The sequence below is a fragment of the Planococcus citri genome, chromosome 2 (assembly GCF_950023065.1).
Source record: "Planococcus citri chromosome 2, ihPlaCitr1.1, whole genome shotgun sequence".
NCBI lineage: Eukaryota > Metazoa > Arthropoda > Insecta > Hemiptera > Pseudococcidae > Planococcus > Planococcus citri.
In genome coordinates, this window is record NC_088678.1 from 63,938,360 (window position 1) to 63,954,863 (window position 16,504).

Below are 16,504 nucleotides of genomic sequence, written 5' to 3' on the forward strand. Positions count from 1 at the left end.
TGTTTTCTTTTTGTGGCGGTGAAATTTGCAGAGGCTCGAGTGTTTCATGAATTATTTATCGTATTGCGAAATTGTTTCTGTTTTTAGTGTATGGTTTGCTGGTTCCATTTTGCTGTAAAAAAAAAAAAAGGATGTGGTTAGGAATATTATTATTGTTGTGTCTTTTTTTTTTTTCGTTTGCGGATCGTGTGTGGAGTGGTGTTTGTTGCCTTGGTCCTTCAACACTCCGGACTTGTTCAATGGATAGATTTCGAAAATTTCCTTGCTGAAGATGTTGCATAGATTTGCTGTAAGAATCTGGTGGCTTAGTCTCATACTCGTTCATGAGTTTAAAAATAAGTTTCCAACTTTTGGTAAATTTTTCTAAATTTTGATTGTTGAGGTATTTCTTTTTCGAGAATTCAATTTTTACAAATTGAATTTTAAAAAGTCTGGTTTCGATGTTTTAATGAAATCGTTCGCTCCGGCATTCGAAGTCATGGCTTGACCACTCCTTTTATTTTTGGGAATTTTTTTAGTGAATCGATTTGTGACGGTGGTTTTCATGTTCCAAGAAATATAGTTATTAACCCTTTGGAGGTTCTCTAGGTTTTCACATGTTCTGGAAACAAACTGCTTCAACGGGTGTAATAGAGTACCCTGCCCAATTGACCAAATCTCAAAAAAGTTGAGCTTTCAAAGAAAAATCATATTGGAAAATGAAAGTTTTGAATAAGTTCAAATCCTTCGATTCCAACAAAACAAATTAATATAAATTGGAAATTTTTTTCAAAAATAATTCAACAACACGAGTAAAAAGCATTAAACAAAAGCACCTTTTGAAAATATTTTTAAAAAATTAAGGGGGGAAAATCGTAATGAAGGTAGTAAAAAAGGTCGTCTGGCAGTTCACAAGAGTTGAGCATAAATAAAAACTCGGTGAAAGAAATTTTTCATCAATTCCTAAAATTTTGTTGGAAATTGGACCGAAATATGAGATAAAATTTGGCCAAATTGCGAGCTTTGTCATTTGAGGGGGGGAGGGGGTAACTGATAATAAAAAATTTTTGCTCTAAAGCAGGAGATGTGGCATAGAATTTTCTTCCATTTTTGAAAAAAATAGGTATTTTACCACTTACTTAATTGGATGTTGGAATATGAAGATGAACATGGAGAGAAATAGTGATAAAAAAGTAAACAAAAATGAAAATTCTCGTTTACTCTATGGATTTTGTTGTTTTTTTTTTTTCACCATTTCTGTCTATGTTCATCTTCATATTCCAACATTCGATTAAGTGATGAAATATTTATTTTTTTTACAAAATGAAAGAAAATACTATGCTACTTCTCGTGAATCAAAGCAAAAATGTTTTTATTTTTAGTTACCTTTTGAAAATATTTTAAAAGAAATAATAGGGTGAAAATTGTAATAACAGTACCTAGTAAAAAAGATCGTCTGGCAGTTCACAAGTTGAGCAAAAATAAAAACTTGGTGAAAGAAAATGTTCATCAAGTCCTAAAATTTTGTTGGAAATTGGACCGAAATATGACATAAAATTTGGCCAAATTACGAGCTTTGTCATTTGAGGGAGGGGGGGGGGTAACTGATGATAAAAAATATTTGCTTTGAAGCAGGAGATGTGGCATAGAATTTTCTTCCATTTTTGAAATAATAGGTATTTTACCACTTAATTGGATGTTGGAATATGAAGATCAACATGGAGAGAAATAGTGATAAAAAAGTAAACAAAAATGAAAATTCTCGTTTACTCTATGGATTTTGTTGTTTTTTTTTTTCACCATTTCTGTCTATGTTCATCTTCATATTGCAACATTCGATCAAGTGATGAAATGTTTATTTTTTTTACAAAATGAAAGAAAATACTATGCTACTTCTCGTGAATCAAAGCAAAAATGTTTTTATTTTTAGTTACCTCCGCTACAAAGCTCGCAATTTTGCCAAATTTTGTGTCATATTTCGGCCCGACTTCCGACAAGATTTTAAGACTTGATAAAAAATCCTCTTTTAGAGACATCGATTTTTCTTTTCTTTGCGAAACAACTCTAAAATGTAATCACTTTTTCATAGTCGTCCTACTTTCATCAATAATGCAATATATCCAATCAGTGAGTAGTATTTTAGCTATTCGCCTTTAGAAATTATTAATAAAATCTGATATCAAAAAAAACGAAATTAATTCGGAATGATGTCTTTAGACATTCAACAATTTCTTAAAAACATGATTAAGTAGCTATTTACGCTTGAAATTTGAGGGAAGGAAGTGCTCACTGCACAGACGTGGGTGCTCAGGTAACATGTTTTCATCCATTCCAATGACATCGTTCCACTTTTTCCTAAATACTTAACGCATTTTTTGGAAAATTATGATGTGATATTGTTTTACTTTTATTGCTCCAAAAATAGAAAATCGTAGTTAAATTTTACCATATTATCATGTCCTGTAGGTATCATAATATGTCTGCTTGACTACCTACCGATCTCACTTGTTCGAGCATTCATACATATATGCTGCAGACTTTCATCATAAAATTTCATAAATATTAAGAAATAAAACTCCTTATCATTGATAATTTCCATTATCAAAACTTGGACCTTTTGTTAGTTCCGGCAAATATTTCCTAGAGCGGGACTCTTGTCTTGTGAAATCCATTCGAACTGGTCTCTCACGTAGAGGGCGCTAGTGTGCCCATTGTTCTAGAGTTCAGACGGGGCTTTTTTCTTAACCCTTTCTTATCAGTCGTATTTTACCAAAACGTTGGATTTACATGTTGAAAATGAAAATATGATTCGGTCATGATTAATTTGCAGTAATAATCGTAAAAATAATGTACATCGAATTATTTTTTCAGTTTTAACCCTAGAAATTAATGCTTTTGTAAACGCTGATAAGAAATGCCCGTCTGAAAAATGTAAACATTTGCCAGCTCACTAGTGCCCTCTACGTAGTGCCCGGTCTGAATGATTTTTTCTTCTGTCAGATTATAGACACTGGACCTGCGGAGTAAGACAACCAACTGCAGGCTGAGGGGAACGGAAACGGTTAAGAAAGTTTGTGTAGGGAAAATTTATCCCGCTGAGTGCTCTTGGCTGCGCTGTACTTCAATCTGCAGCCAACGAGGGAAAGGGGCGGTAGTGATATTTTGTGTAGAGCCAATTCGGGCCGAGCACTGTTATGGTGCTACAGTTTGCGTCCTCGTACCACATACTGATAAGATAAGGCAAGCGGGAGACGCGTAAAATTTTTACATTGCTTCTTATGGAACATTACCGTTTCTGTTCGATTTTTAATAAAATGCTGAAGAATGTTAGTTTTTCAGCCAATTTGAGTAGAAGTTTTGTATTCCTCGTGAAATTTAGTATCAGAATATGTACTTACTCCTTTGCTTTGTTTGTTATGTGATGCGTAATCGTTAATTATCACTCGTGATTCCTGATATATTAGACTTTTACCACCATTTTTTCATCACATTTATGATCAAAGAAACATTCAGAGCCCATTAAATTACAATTACAATACGTCATTTTAAAGGTAATTTCACGAGGAAAACAAAAATTCAGATGATTTTCTTCCGAAAATCAACACTTTTGAAGATTTTATCGAAAAATGTATGAAAACTGAGCTCCTTCCATAAGAAGCAATGTTAAAATTTTACGCGTCTCCCGCTTGCCTTATCTTATCAGTGTGTGGTGCGAGGACGCAAACTGTAGCATCATAACAGTGCTCGGCCCGAATTTCTTCCACAGATCTGCTCCTTCGGCAGAGTGCTCTTGGCTGCGCTGTATTTTGTATGTAGTGTTCAAGAAATCGACAGCAGCGCAGCCAAGATCACTCAGCGGGAGAAATTTTCCCTACACAAGTTTTTTTGGCAAGATGGCTGCCAGTTGGTTGTCTTACTCCGCAGGTCCATTGTCTATATGTCAGATCTTCTAACAATGGTAGTATCCCAATCAATAAAAGAAAATATGTACAAACCTAAATCGAGAAAGCATGCAAAAATGCATCACTAGACGAATTTCAGGTGCTGAAGTTCATTTATCACTACGACGCGACTTGATAACTTTATTGAAAAACTTTCATGGGCATATACTTCAGTCAAAACAATTTTCTTTCCTTCCTCAGCAGTTAAATACAAATCTCTACATTTCGTAACCAATACACTACTACCATTTGCACATTGAATCTCTTTTGGAACACTCAATGTCCTCACATCTCACAGCACAGCAGATCAGGACTACATAGAAAGTGCTCAGTAGTACCAGAATCAAGCAACATTTCAAGAGATTTAAATTACAATTATTATTACTGGACTCGCCAGCCATTCGCCGTATGCGCCTTTCCTCTAGTAAACTTTGAGTTTTTCTGTCCGGTCTTTTTCTTCCCAGAATGTTCAGATTTTTGACAACGTATTCTTTGGTGTATTCTTCGGTGTATACGGACAGTTTCTAGCTTCATGACCTACTTCACCGCAAACGAAACATTGCCTCAAATTGCATTCATACTCACGATGTCCTGGCTTCTTTCACCTGTAAGGCTGTAGCAGAGCTGGTCAAACGATTTTAAAGGTGGCCATTGGCCGATCATACTTATCACTGCAACTTGATCATTCTTATCACTGCCACTTCAAACATTTCTACAGTCCTATTTCTCATCTTCTCGATGATGTTAGTACTTATATTAATGCTTTGTTTATGTCACATGATTAAATAATAAGAAATTGATTTGATACCTATTTAATTTAATATTTTGATAAAAATATTCTTTCATATATTAGAAATTATGAAAAACAATTCGAAAAATGCATAATAAAAAATTGAAATTAATTTGAAGTGTTTAAGAAACGCAAAAACTCTGTTGCAATCAGCGATTAGCAGATATGGTTTGTTTTATATTTTGCTTAGCCACAGGCGTGTTTTTTTCCTGAACGCGGGATGCGTAACAAACCTGACCCGTCGTTCCAACGAATACACAAATAATTAATAATTTGGAAAATTTAATTTTTAGCCTTTTAGGTAACATTGAAAGTTAACCAAATAAACAGCTAGAATAACGAATAAAACAAATTAATCATTTGGAAAATTCAATCACAGCTCACAGCGTGAAGAAAACAGCACCAATTAATAATTATTATTTATTATTCTAATCTTATCTCTGTAATTATTTTTCAACATAACAGATGAAAAAAAAATTGAGAGCCATTTTTAAGCAATAATAATTGATAATCTCGCTCATGGTGCAAATGTGCAATATTATTTATTTAGCACTCTCGTCGAAATGCTATGAGGTCATCGACCTTAAGTATAAGTGTACGGTTATAGTGAAGCAGAGCAGAGCAGAGCCAATTAGTGCGTTTCGTTTCTTTTAAGAGTGCTTTTGTTTAATGTTTTTGATACATCTTTTTGATCTATGGCTTTAAAAAAATCTGCGTTATATTCAATTTTTTTGTTGGAAATGTTACATTCGTGCTTTTTGGAAACTTTCATTTTCCAACAATTTTTTTTATTGAAAGCTCTACTTTTTTGTGATTTGGCCAACTGGGCAAGGCGCTCATCTCACTCATCAAATCAATTCAATTTGCTAACCCTAAAAGCTAGAGAACCTCCAAAAAGGTTAAACAAAAATTTGAGAAAATGAACAGCATTTTAATGCGAATTTTACGAACTCTTTGTTTTGTATAAAAATGAAAATTGTACACAAAGTTAATTAAGGGATGGCTTAGCATTTGGTTTCAAACGACGTTTGAAACTATTACTAACTAGGTAAAAAAGAAAAATTATTAGGATAATATAATATTGTTGACGTTGAGTGATGTACAATTTGCAGAGAGGAAAAAAAATGCTTACTAATAAATTCACTTGGATCAAAATGTTTGCTGCAGACGTATCCTACAGCACTATTCTTAAAATAACGTATTATTCTGACCCATGACTCTCTGCAAGCAGCATGTAGAGAAATCAATTGATTTGGCAAAGCTCTGCAATGAAATATTAGATAGAATGAAGTTTTCTTTAGGGCTATAAATTTTATTTCAAAGTGGGGGAACATACGAGTTGTAGTACAATTTAGAACACTGCAGCACTTTCTGCTTTTGCAGTCTTTTTTTGAGTTTTCTAGAACTCTAACCCGAAGATCAGGTATGCATTTCTCATTAATTACTCAAGTAATATGACTCCTTGAAAATTATTCACAAACAAATAGCTATAATCAACGAACAAAACATATTGAGGACCAAAAAAAGGACATTTTCGTTATATTTTCTAAAATTTAATTAATTTTTTCAACATTTATCAGTGATTATCAGTGATAATAATTATTATCACGTATCGGTGTATCGGAGGTTACGAAAAAGTTTGCTTTTTTGTCGCTATTCATTAGGGTGGTCCTTAATAAATACATGACAAAAAAATCGCGATTTCTTCTGCTCCTAGCCCTCAAAGTGGTGACCTCTAGTGAGAAAATAGTTCCTTATTTTTTATTTTTCCATTTTTGAAAAACTCAGACTGCGGTGGGCCTCTCAATTTTCAAAAATTTTATAAAAATCCAACTTCAAAGCAAAATTTTCAAAATTCAAAAATTTCAAGTTCCAACACTTTTAAAAAGTCTCTTTTGAGTAAAATGAACTCTCATTAGGATATTAATCCCATCATTAGTAAACCAAGTCGGTCGCCTAGAATAGCTGAAATTTGTATTTTATACATTAAATTTCAGTTATTTTAGGGGGTTAGATTGGTTTTCAATGGAGGGGGCTTAAATATCGTCATGAGAGTTTATTTTACCCAAAAGAGACTTTTTAGAAATAAGAGAACTTGAGATTTTAAAATTTTGCAGGGAATTTGTATTTTTATAGAATTTTTGAAAATTTAAGGGTCCACCGCAGCCCAAGTTTTTTGAAAATTGGGGAAAAAGTAAAAAATAGGGAATTATTTTCTCATCAGAGGTCACCACTTTTGGGGTTGGGAGGGAGGAAAATCCCAACTTTGAAAATATGGACCACCCTACTATTCATTGATCGAAAATACTGTCTTGCGGTAAAAGCTCATTGACAGAAAATGGTCTCATTGACAATTCTGACAAAACCCAGATTTTTATCAGAAATTTTGAGTTTGACAGAACATTAAATTTTTTGTTTTGAAATTTCACTAAAAAAAAACAGAATTGTTTTGCATTTTTGTCGACAGAAGTCGATACTTTTTTGATGTTGATGCAAAGAAGCAATACTGATTTATTTATTTCGAATTTTGATTTCAATATTAAATAAAAAAATTCATAAGAAATAATTAGAATCAATATAATTACCTAACATGATAAAAATTTAAGATTTTTGATTCGTGATCCGCAATTTTCTAAATTAGAAATAGACATATAGGTACACATTTTTTGTACAAATCTAGTAGCCAGGGCTCATACTCGGTTATGAGTTGCTAAAATTGCTAAAAATAGATTTCTTTTTCGAGAATTCAATTTTCACAAATTGAAGAAAAAATATTTTAGCTTCGATGTTTTCATGAAATCTTCTACTCCGGCATTCCAAGTCGTGGCTTTATCGCTTTTTTGTATTTTTTTGGGAGTCATTTTCCCAAATTCCATATTTTTATAACTTTTCAACTGGTCGAGTTAGAAAGAGTGAAGGTACCTAGTATGCCATTTCAATGGACATTTTTTTCTTTCAAGAAAATTGTAAAGAGGGCAGATTTTCAAGAAGAATGGTGAAATTGGTCAACTTTTGAACACATTTTCCTCAGATTTTTCTTGTTTCATAGCCCTTCCTGAATGTGAAAATAAATTCTACACCAAATGAAATGAGCAATCCTACGACCCAAAGCGTAACTGTATCCATCATAGTTCTTGAATAATGCAACGTCAAATTGCCTCGTAAAATCGGAAATATAAATTTCTCAAAGTATTCTGACCCTTTAAATTCCAAAGGTTCAATTTTTTTCGGTTCTTATCGTCAGTGTAATAGAATACTTTGTCCAATGATAGGCCAAATCACAAAAACGTTGAGCTTTCCAAGAACAATCATTTTGGAAAATGAACGTTTTTGCAAAGCTCAAATCCTTTATTTAAAACAAAACAAATGAATATAAGTTGACAATTTTTTTTCAAAAATAATTCAACGACGTACCGTGAAAAACATTAGACAAGGCACTTTTTGAAAACATTTTTTTGAAGTGTACTCGTATAAGAAAAAACATAATAAAAATGTTTTAAAAAGTTCACCTGACATTTTTCAAGTTGGGAAAAAATTAAAACTTGGTGAAAAAAATGAATAAAACAAAAATCAAAGCTGAAAAGAGGATTTTTTACAAAGTCATAAAATCTTGTCGGAAATCGGACCGAAATGTGGCAAAATTTGGCGAAAATTGAGAGCTTTGTGGTGGGGGTAATTTATGATGGAAACATTTTTGCTTTACAGTGAGAGATGTAGTGTTAGAACTTTCTTTCTTTTTTTTTTTTGGAACAAAAACTGTTTTACTACCTAATTAAATGTTGGAATACGAAGATGGACACGAAGAGAAATATGTAGTAAAAGTAGTAAACAAAAATAAAAATTCATTCTACCTTTGAATTATAGAATAACGAGTAGTCTTCGTCATGCTGATAACTCGTCGCTTCGGCGACTGAATCACCCAATTGAGCGACTTTTCACTTCCTCTCTATGATCATCTTCATACTCCGACATCTGATCAAGTGATAGAACAGTTCTTTTCTCCCAAAATGAAAAAAATTCTACCCTTCATCTCCCCCTATAGAGCAAAAATGTTTCTATCGTTAGTTACCCCCTCCACGAAGCTCTCCAATTTCGTCAAATTTTGTGTCATATTTCGGTCCAATTTCCGACAAGATTTTACGACTTGATAAACAAATCTTTTCTTTGCGGTCCAGATTTTTATTTTATTCATTTTGTGGTCAAAGGCATTTTTAGGGGTTTTCAATTTGTGGCCAATCTGGGCATTGTAGATTTTCGATATGAGGCCAATACGGTATTTTCCTACATTATTTGGGCAAAAGTGAACAGTATTTTGGATGGACCTATCTGTGATTAGTGTTTAACATTGCCAGATGAGAGGTTTTATAATTTGGAATTAGATTGATTAATTAATTATGTTTTTATTATTTATTTTGAATATAAATCATAAAGCTAGGGATGGAAAGCCAACTGAAAGCTAAATCTTAAAAGCTGAAAGCTGAGGAACTGAGGAAGTTTAGGAGTTTTCAAAGCTAAAAGCTAGCCAAAGCTGTACGATTGATTGAAAAATGAAAACTAGCTGAAAAGCTAAAAGCTAGTCAAAAGCATTTATTTATTCAACTTTCTTTCAGCATTTTTGCAAATTCATTACTATCTATGATTTCTTGCTTTTGGCAGTTTTGACTCTCTGTATCTTATCTGTAATCTTTACGAAAAAAAAAAAAAAAAAAAAAACTAAAAAGCAACCAACAAAAAGCAAAAACTCTTTTGCAATCAGCGAATAGCTGATGGCTTGTTTAAACTAAGTTTTCGTTTTTGTATGTTTTTGATTCGTTGTTGAATTATTATTTTTTTAAAAAATCCAATTTATATTCATTTGTTTTGTTGGAAATTAAGAATTTGAGCTTTTTTAAAACTTTCACTTTCCAAAGTACAGTTGGTAGTGGTACCCAAATATTGTGTGGTCAACTCATTAAACATCACTTTTCATTTTTGAATTCATTCCTTTTTTGGGGGGAAAAAATCAGAAGGGAAGTTCTCGTGCAAAATTTAACCAAATTTGCGACATCGCATCGACTCCCTGTACTGTACGTACGAGTAGTCTTTTATCACGTTTATATTTACGACCACGATAGCTCTGTGGAGTTGTCGCTTAGTTCGAATATTAATATCGGAACACAGGTAGATAACGTTTAAAAAATGAATTACAATATTTACAGGGTTACACAACACAACCGTTATATCCAAAAAAAAAAATAATAATAATAAAAATGAAAAAATACGAGTAAGATGTGTTATCGAATCATGCGGGAAGTTGTCTGGTGGAAAATTACGATTATGGCGAGCAGACATGCTAATCGCGTGCGTTCGCCGTTCGCTGTTCGCTGTTCGCGTTGTTCAAATACATAAGTAAAATTTTTTCGGACGTGTCATAGACCTTGTGGCGCGGCTGTTTCTCTTTTTGTGTATACTTATACGATATGAAATAGTTTATCGACGTAATAAACGTACTAGGTAAACGTCGAGCATACCAAATGAAAAGGGAAATATTTTTTGGGTTAGGGTAGAAGTGGAGTTGACGAGGAGGAGAGAAGGACACGTACGAAAATATTTTATTAGGACATCGATGTCGTGACAGTTTATTTTCTCGTCATCGTGATACGTAGGTACTCGTATATGTTGTCGATAGAGTAGAATTTTTGGGGGAGAGAAAACAAGGATATGGTTGAAGGAAAAAGCCTACTGAAGTCTATGATATTTTGTGATGACGTAAAAAAGGAACAAGGAAGGAAGGACGACTCCTTGAACTCGTTGTCTTGTTCATCATTCGGTGTATTGTATTTTTGTACGCTCTGTATAGTGTCAGTAGGTGAAGTACTGTTTGAAAAATATTATACAGGGTGTCCTTATTGTCTTATTTATGTATGTGTTGTGTCACGGTGAATTTAAAATCACGTTTAAAAAGAACGAGTGGCTGTCTAGCGTTCTGATTTGGGGTATCGTTGTCTTCAAAATTTGGATCATATTGAATAATCTTCCAGAGTGATCATCTTCAGGACCATGGCTCATGAAAGTTCCATACTTTCGTCCTCAAAAAACGAATTTTTCGCTTTTTTCTGTCTCACTCTCCAGGTATGAATACCTTCCACGTTCACATTTTAGGCTACAGCGAGATTGAAACAGAGGACTTCGTTGCATCGACTCAATGTACAAAGCCCATGGCTCTATCCACTGTTATATTAATCAGAACATTAACCTAACCTCAGATTAACAATGTGATGGTTTTGTAATAAATCTTGTTAATTCATATTACTTTGTGTTAAGCACTTCCTAGATCACTGTTATCACACCTCCTTACGTTCACTCACTCTGGAGTCTCATGCTGGATGTCCAACAGTCCTCCTTCCTTTTCTGTTGTGCTGCTATCCTACTTTTGTCGTTTTTTTGTCGCCAAAATTTCCAAACATTTTTGTTGATTTTGTTTTTTTGGTCAGAATGTCCAACAAGGAAAGTATCCCAACTGAAAGAAGACATTTTGAACTGGACAAACTTGAATCGAAAAAGTATACAAAAATACATCACCAGACAAATTTCAGTTGGTGAAGTTCATTTTTTGATTTTTGTGGAATTTTTAACTATCAAACTCGAGTCAAAAATGTAAAAAAAAAAAAGTAAAAAAGAAATAGAAGTTTCACCAATTGGCGTAGAAAACTAAAATTTGTTATTTCAATATCTCAAAGTTATTGGAAACTGTTTCAAACCGTTTTCAGCAGTTTTGAAACCTCCAGCAGATTATTGAAAGTTGAAATTCCCCTGACATGTTGCTCAATAAAGGTGGAAAGCTAAAACCTTTTTACCTCAATTTCAACATGTTGACTGTTGAGTCAGTTACACAACTTTTTTTCAAAATCGAATAATTATTCTATTTTGTGAAATATTCCCAAAAGTTTTATTTTCAAAAATGTGCCGCAGGCTCTGAAATTGTTTGAAACGATTCAAATCTGCTTCTAATCAATTAGGGGGATCGAAAATAGAGCGCATACAAAACTTCAACTTATGTACCAGTTTCTGGATCAATTTGGTAAAATTTTGATTTTTTTTCACATTTTTTCCTCGAATTCAATTCTCAAAAATTTTCCAAAAAACAAAAAAAGCGCCCCAGTTTTTGAAATGTTGACTGATGATGTATTTTTGAATTCCCTTTTCATTTGTTTTTGTGCATTTTTGAGTCTAAAGAATTGTCTGATGGGTAAGGGGAAAAAGTCCTGTTTATGCCAAAACTGCAGAAAAGTCCTGATTTTTTGCTAAAAATTGCCGAAAAGTCTAACTTTTAGTTTTTTAAACAAAAATCTTCAGGAAGTCTCACTTTTCATACCAGAGTTTAAAAAAAAATCTCTCTCCTTCTGTTTTCCGATTAAAACCATTTGAAAACATTTTGTAATAAAAAACCTACCTTAGTTTTTGCAATACGAGTATCTGCAATATTTTCAAGGGAATTAGAGAAATTTAATTGTTGTGAGTGATGTTGATTTTGAGATTAACAAACGTATCAGCAAGACCGCTTATGTTCTGAAGCTACTTTTGTAGGTCTTATAATTGACATAAATTTCCACATCGATGTTGACCAGAATGTTGGTGTCGATTATAAGATCCATAAACGTAACTTCAGAACTTTCGAGGTCTTGCAGATACCTTTGTTGATCTCAAAATTGACATTAATTTTTACATCAGTACCTAATCGAAGGCGAAGCATATTATGTTGGCCTATATCAAACGTTTTACAGCAAAGAGACGAAATGCATGGCTGTTTAACGCAATTGTGGGAGTAGGATTTGTTCGTAAACTTATATTGCTGTCTTACAGATGTTATTTACTGATCGAAGTTCGCCCATTCCTCCTGGATAAATTCATTACTGTTTATCAAAACCAAATTTGATACTGATTTGGAATTTAATTTTCAATACTTTTTTATTCGTGTACGAATGATTTTATTTAGTTGGATCACGAATGTTCTAATTTACAAGCTTATTTGACTTTATTTTAATAAAAGTAGTCAGTCTGGGTAGTGCATTCTACTTATAAATTATAAAAAAATGTCAAGATATGAAAAATCAGCTTCATGCTTCAAGTTGATATGTATTTAGCAACTAATGCAACCATCAATCAACCAATAATCAATATGGTGGAAGCAAATGCAAAAACTAGCTTGCAATCAGCCAATAGCTGGTGGTTTTTTTTACATTTCTATGACGAATAGCTGGAAATTCCTCCCAATGTTCTAAGTTATGTTGATCGTAAATTCTTCTGTAAATCACATAGAACAGGGTGGATTGCCCCCAAAAAAAAGTCAATTCTTTCTCGATCTATGCTATTGCCGTCAAAATCCAAGACCATTTTAGGGTTCTACTGAACGGTTGGAAATTTGCAAATCGCTTCTTTTTTGGATAAGTTCGTATTTTGAACTTTTTTTTTTTGCTTCGCGAATATTTCGCATTAATTATGCCAAAATATCGAAAGATATCAGCTCTGAAACTGAGGAAATATTTTGGAACGCAGTGGTGCCAATTTTTTCATCATAATCGTCAATCAAAAAAAGTCGAAAAAATTTCGTCAAAGTTGAGCAAAAAATTGGTATCACTGCGTTTCAAACTATTTCTCAAGTTTTAGAAATTATGCCTTTGATGTTTTGGCATAAAAAATTTTAAAAACTCGAATTCATCCAAAAATTAGCCATTTTTTCTAATTTTTAACTGCTCAGTAGAACCCAGAAGTGATCTTAGATTTTAACGGTAATAATAGCATAAATCGACGCAGAATCTGAAATACTTCCGTTTGAGACTGGGCCATTTTTTCCCCAAAAAAATGTTGGGTTGGAGCTAGAGCGAAAAACCTCGATGTATGTTTTTGAAAATGTGCTCTCTTTGAGGCCTCATATCTCCCCTCCGGGGACATCTTGAGTGCTATAGTTTTTTGTGGGCAACTTACAACTCAAGATAAAGGTCTCTGCTGAATTTGGTCGAAATCCGCTGACTATTTTTTTTCCAACATCCACCCTGCAAAAACCTCAAAAAGCTTTACTTTTTTTTTTCTTTTTTGAAAAAATCTAATGAGAGAAACGGTTTTTGAAAGTTTTCATTTTTGCGTTAATTTAGTACTTACCTATTGCCCAAAATGACCCCTTTTCTAGAAAAACTTTCCTCTGGCCCCATTAACAATGTTGTGTTTTCTGGTTGTTGCCCTCCAGGTTTGAAAAAAATGAAGAAATGATGAAAGGAGGGTTCAGGGGAGGTTTATTCTTGAAAAGAGGTCCATTTATAGCAATTTTGATGCATATGAAATATGTTTTAGAAATTGCTGTTCTTTTTATTAGGGTTTTGCTACCAGCAGCTGAACCCCTACTGCAATTGAAGGGTTTCATGGAAAAGGAGCCTTAGTCATTTTTTTTGTTTTCCTGATTTTTACAATTCTGAATGTACCCGTATTTAGAATTATTTTTTTATCAATTCCAACATATTCAGTGATATTGAAGTGTTCTTTCATAAAAAAAAGAATTGAAAAATGTTTGCTTAAGAGAAAAAAATTTACCAAGGCCCCATTTCCATGAAGCCCCTCAATTGATTTTAATCATCATTTTTATTCAATTAGTAGTCAATCAGTGAACAGTATTTTGCAGAGACCAATCGGTGGTTAGTACTTATCATTGCCACATGAGAGATTTTAGAATTTGGAATTGGATTAATAATGATTATTATGTTTTCGTTATTCAATTTAACGATATTTTTTCATCAATAATTTATTCATTCAATATTTTTCACGTCTAGTACCGAATAGTTTTTTATCAATTAAATAACTCGAAAGTTGAAAAAATGTAAAATGTACCTAAATAGAAATATCTAGCGAGTATTTTCTGAACACGAAGATGAAGTCAATCCGCAAACAGCAGTTCTTATAAGCAGATGAGAGAGTATTGTTTTTTAATGGTATTTCATATTTCAGATATTTTTCATCGATTTCGGAAAATTAATTTTTTTTATTATCAAATTTGTGAGAGAAAAATGCGCAATTAACAACAAGCAAAAATCCTCTTGTAATCAGCGAATATTTTAGTGGATTGTTTTTCTATGGAATGGGTATTTGGGTAATGCCCTTGCGCAGTGGAACCAACTTGACATGGAGCACTAGGGAAATTTTTTTTGAAAAGAGGCTGGTATGGAGCCAATGACGCCTAAATTGAAAATTCTTGAAAAATTTTAATGGGATTTCATTCATATTGGGATCCTGTTGGGGGCTGGGACAATATTTTTGAGGAACTAGGAAGATGGTTTTCATAGGTTTATTATTATTTAGAAGAATTCTAGTGCAGAAATAAAATATTTTCAACACAAAAATTTTAATCATTATTTTTATTTTTATGAATTTCTTCAATTTTGAAAGATTTTGATGCAACTCAATTTAATTGGTAGAGATGGGTCCGCGATCAGCAGTTCTTATAACAGGGTGTCTACCAGGTCGTGAAAGTCGCAATTTTGAAAATAAGTCGAGAAAGTCGCGAAAAACTCTCCAGACTTTAAATTTAAAAAACTTCTCGTATTATTACTCAATGCCTCCATAGTAGCGCCATTGTCAAATGCCGAATTAGCATTTTTTAAGTAACCATAAAAATTCAAAATTTCAAAAGCTTTCGTCCTCGCTTCGCTCGGGCATATTATTATCATTTTTTTTTTTATCGAAGGTTGAGTCTTGAAGGTAGAAAAATTGACTTCTCTCATCAATAATGATGTTTTTTCTCTTCTGAAAAATTGTGAATTTTCGTTTTTCGAGTGCTTTTGCCCTCACTTCGTTCGGGTCATTTATGTGTATTTTCAGAAATACCTATTATATTTTTCTGGAAATTATTGTTGGATTGCTGAAGGAGCAGGACCGTCGAGAGGGTGGCAAAGAGGACAGTTTACCCCGGATTCGCTCAAATTTTATTTCATACGTTTTTTTGTCACATGGAAACTATTGAAGTTGTCCCAACCCCCTCCCCCCCAAGTGTGAGCTTTATTGGAAACCTATTTATTTTATTATTATTATTTTTTCGTTAAAAAATCAGAGGGGTTCTGATAATTAAAAAAATCGCGATTTTTGAATATCAAATTTCGGTAGACACCGCTGATAACCAGATGAGAGAGTATTGTTTTTTAATAACATATTTCATATTTCAGATATTTCTAATCGTTTTCGGAAAATTAATTATTGTTTATAATCAAATTTTCGAAAAAAAAACTATATTAGCAAAAACCCTCTTGCAATTAGCGAATGCTGATGGCTTGATGCTTTATTGTTCTTTCGTTTGTCTGTTCTCTTTGACCAGTTCTACGTACTTCCTCACAGGGGAAACAATATGACAAGGAGGACGGGGGGAATTTTTTCTTGAAAAGAGGCTGGTTTGAAGAAACTTAAAGAGCCACATCGCGGCGCCTAAATTGAAAATATTTGAAAAATTTTAATTGGATTCCATTCGTGTGGGGATCCTTTGGGTGGGGGAGCAACATTGTTTGAGGAACTAGGAAGATGGTTTTCATAGGTGTATTTATTTAGAAGAATTCTGGTGCAGAAATTGAAAATTTTCAACGTGACACGTTCAATCATAATTATTATGTTTATGAATTTCTTCAATTTTGAAGAATTTTGATGGAACTCAATTTTCATTAGAAGAGGGGTTGGATTTCTAGAGATTTTTTAAAATAGAAACTGACCAACTTTGTGAGAGATCAAACTAATCTTGAGCATTTTTTTCACAAAAGTGCCAAAGTGAGGACCACCTTAAGGG

The 16,504-nt window shown here is 33.1% G+C and overlaps 1 protein-coding gene across 6 annotated transcripts in view; it reads left to right on the plus strand.

The window, feature by feature from the left end:
* The window catches only part of LOC135837009 (insulin receptor-like), a 438,237-nt gene that overhangs the window by 328,306 nt on the left and 93,427 nt on the right, over nucleotides 1-16,504 (plus strand). The window lies entirely within an intron of this gene.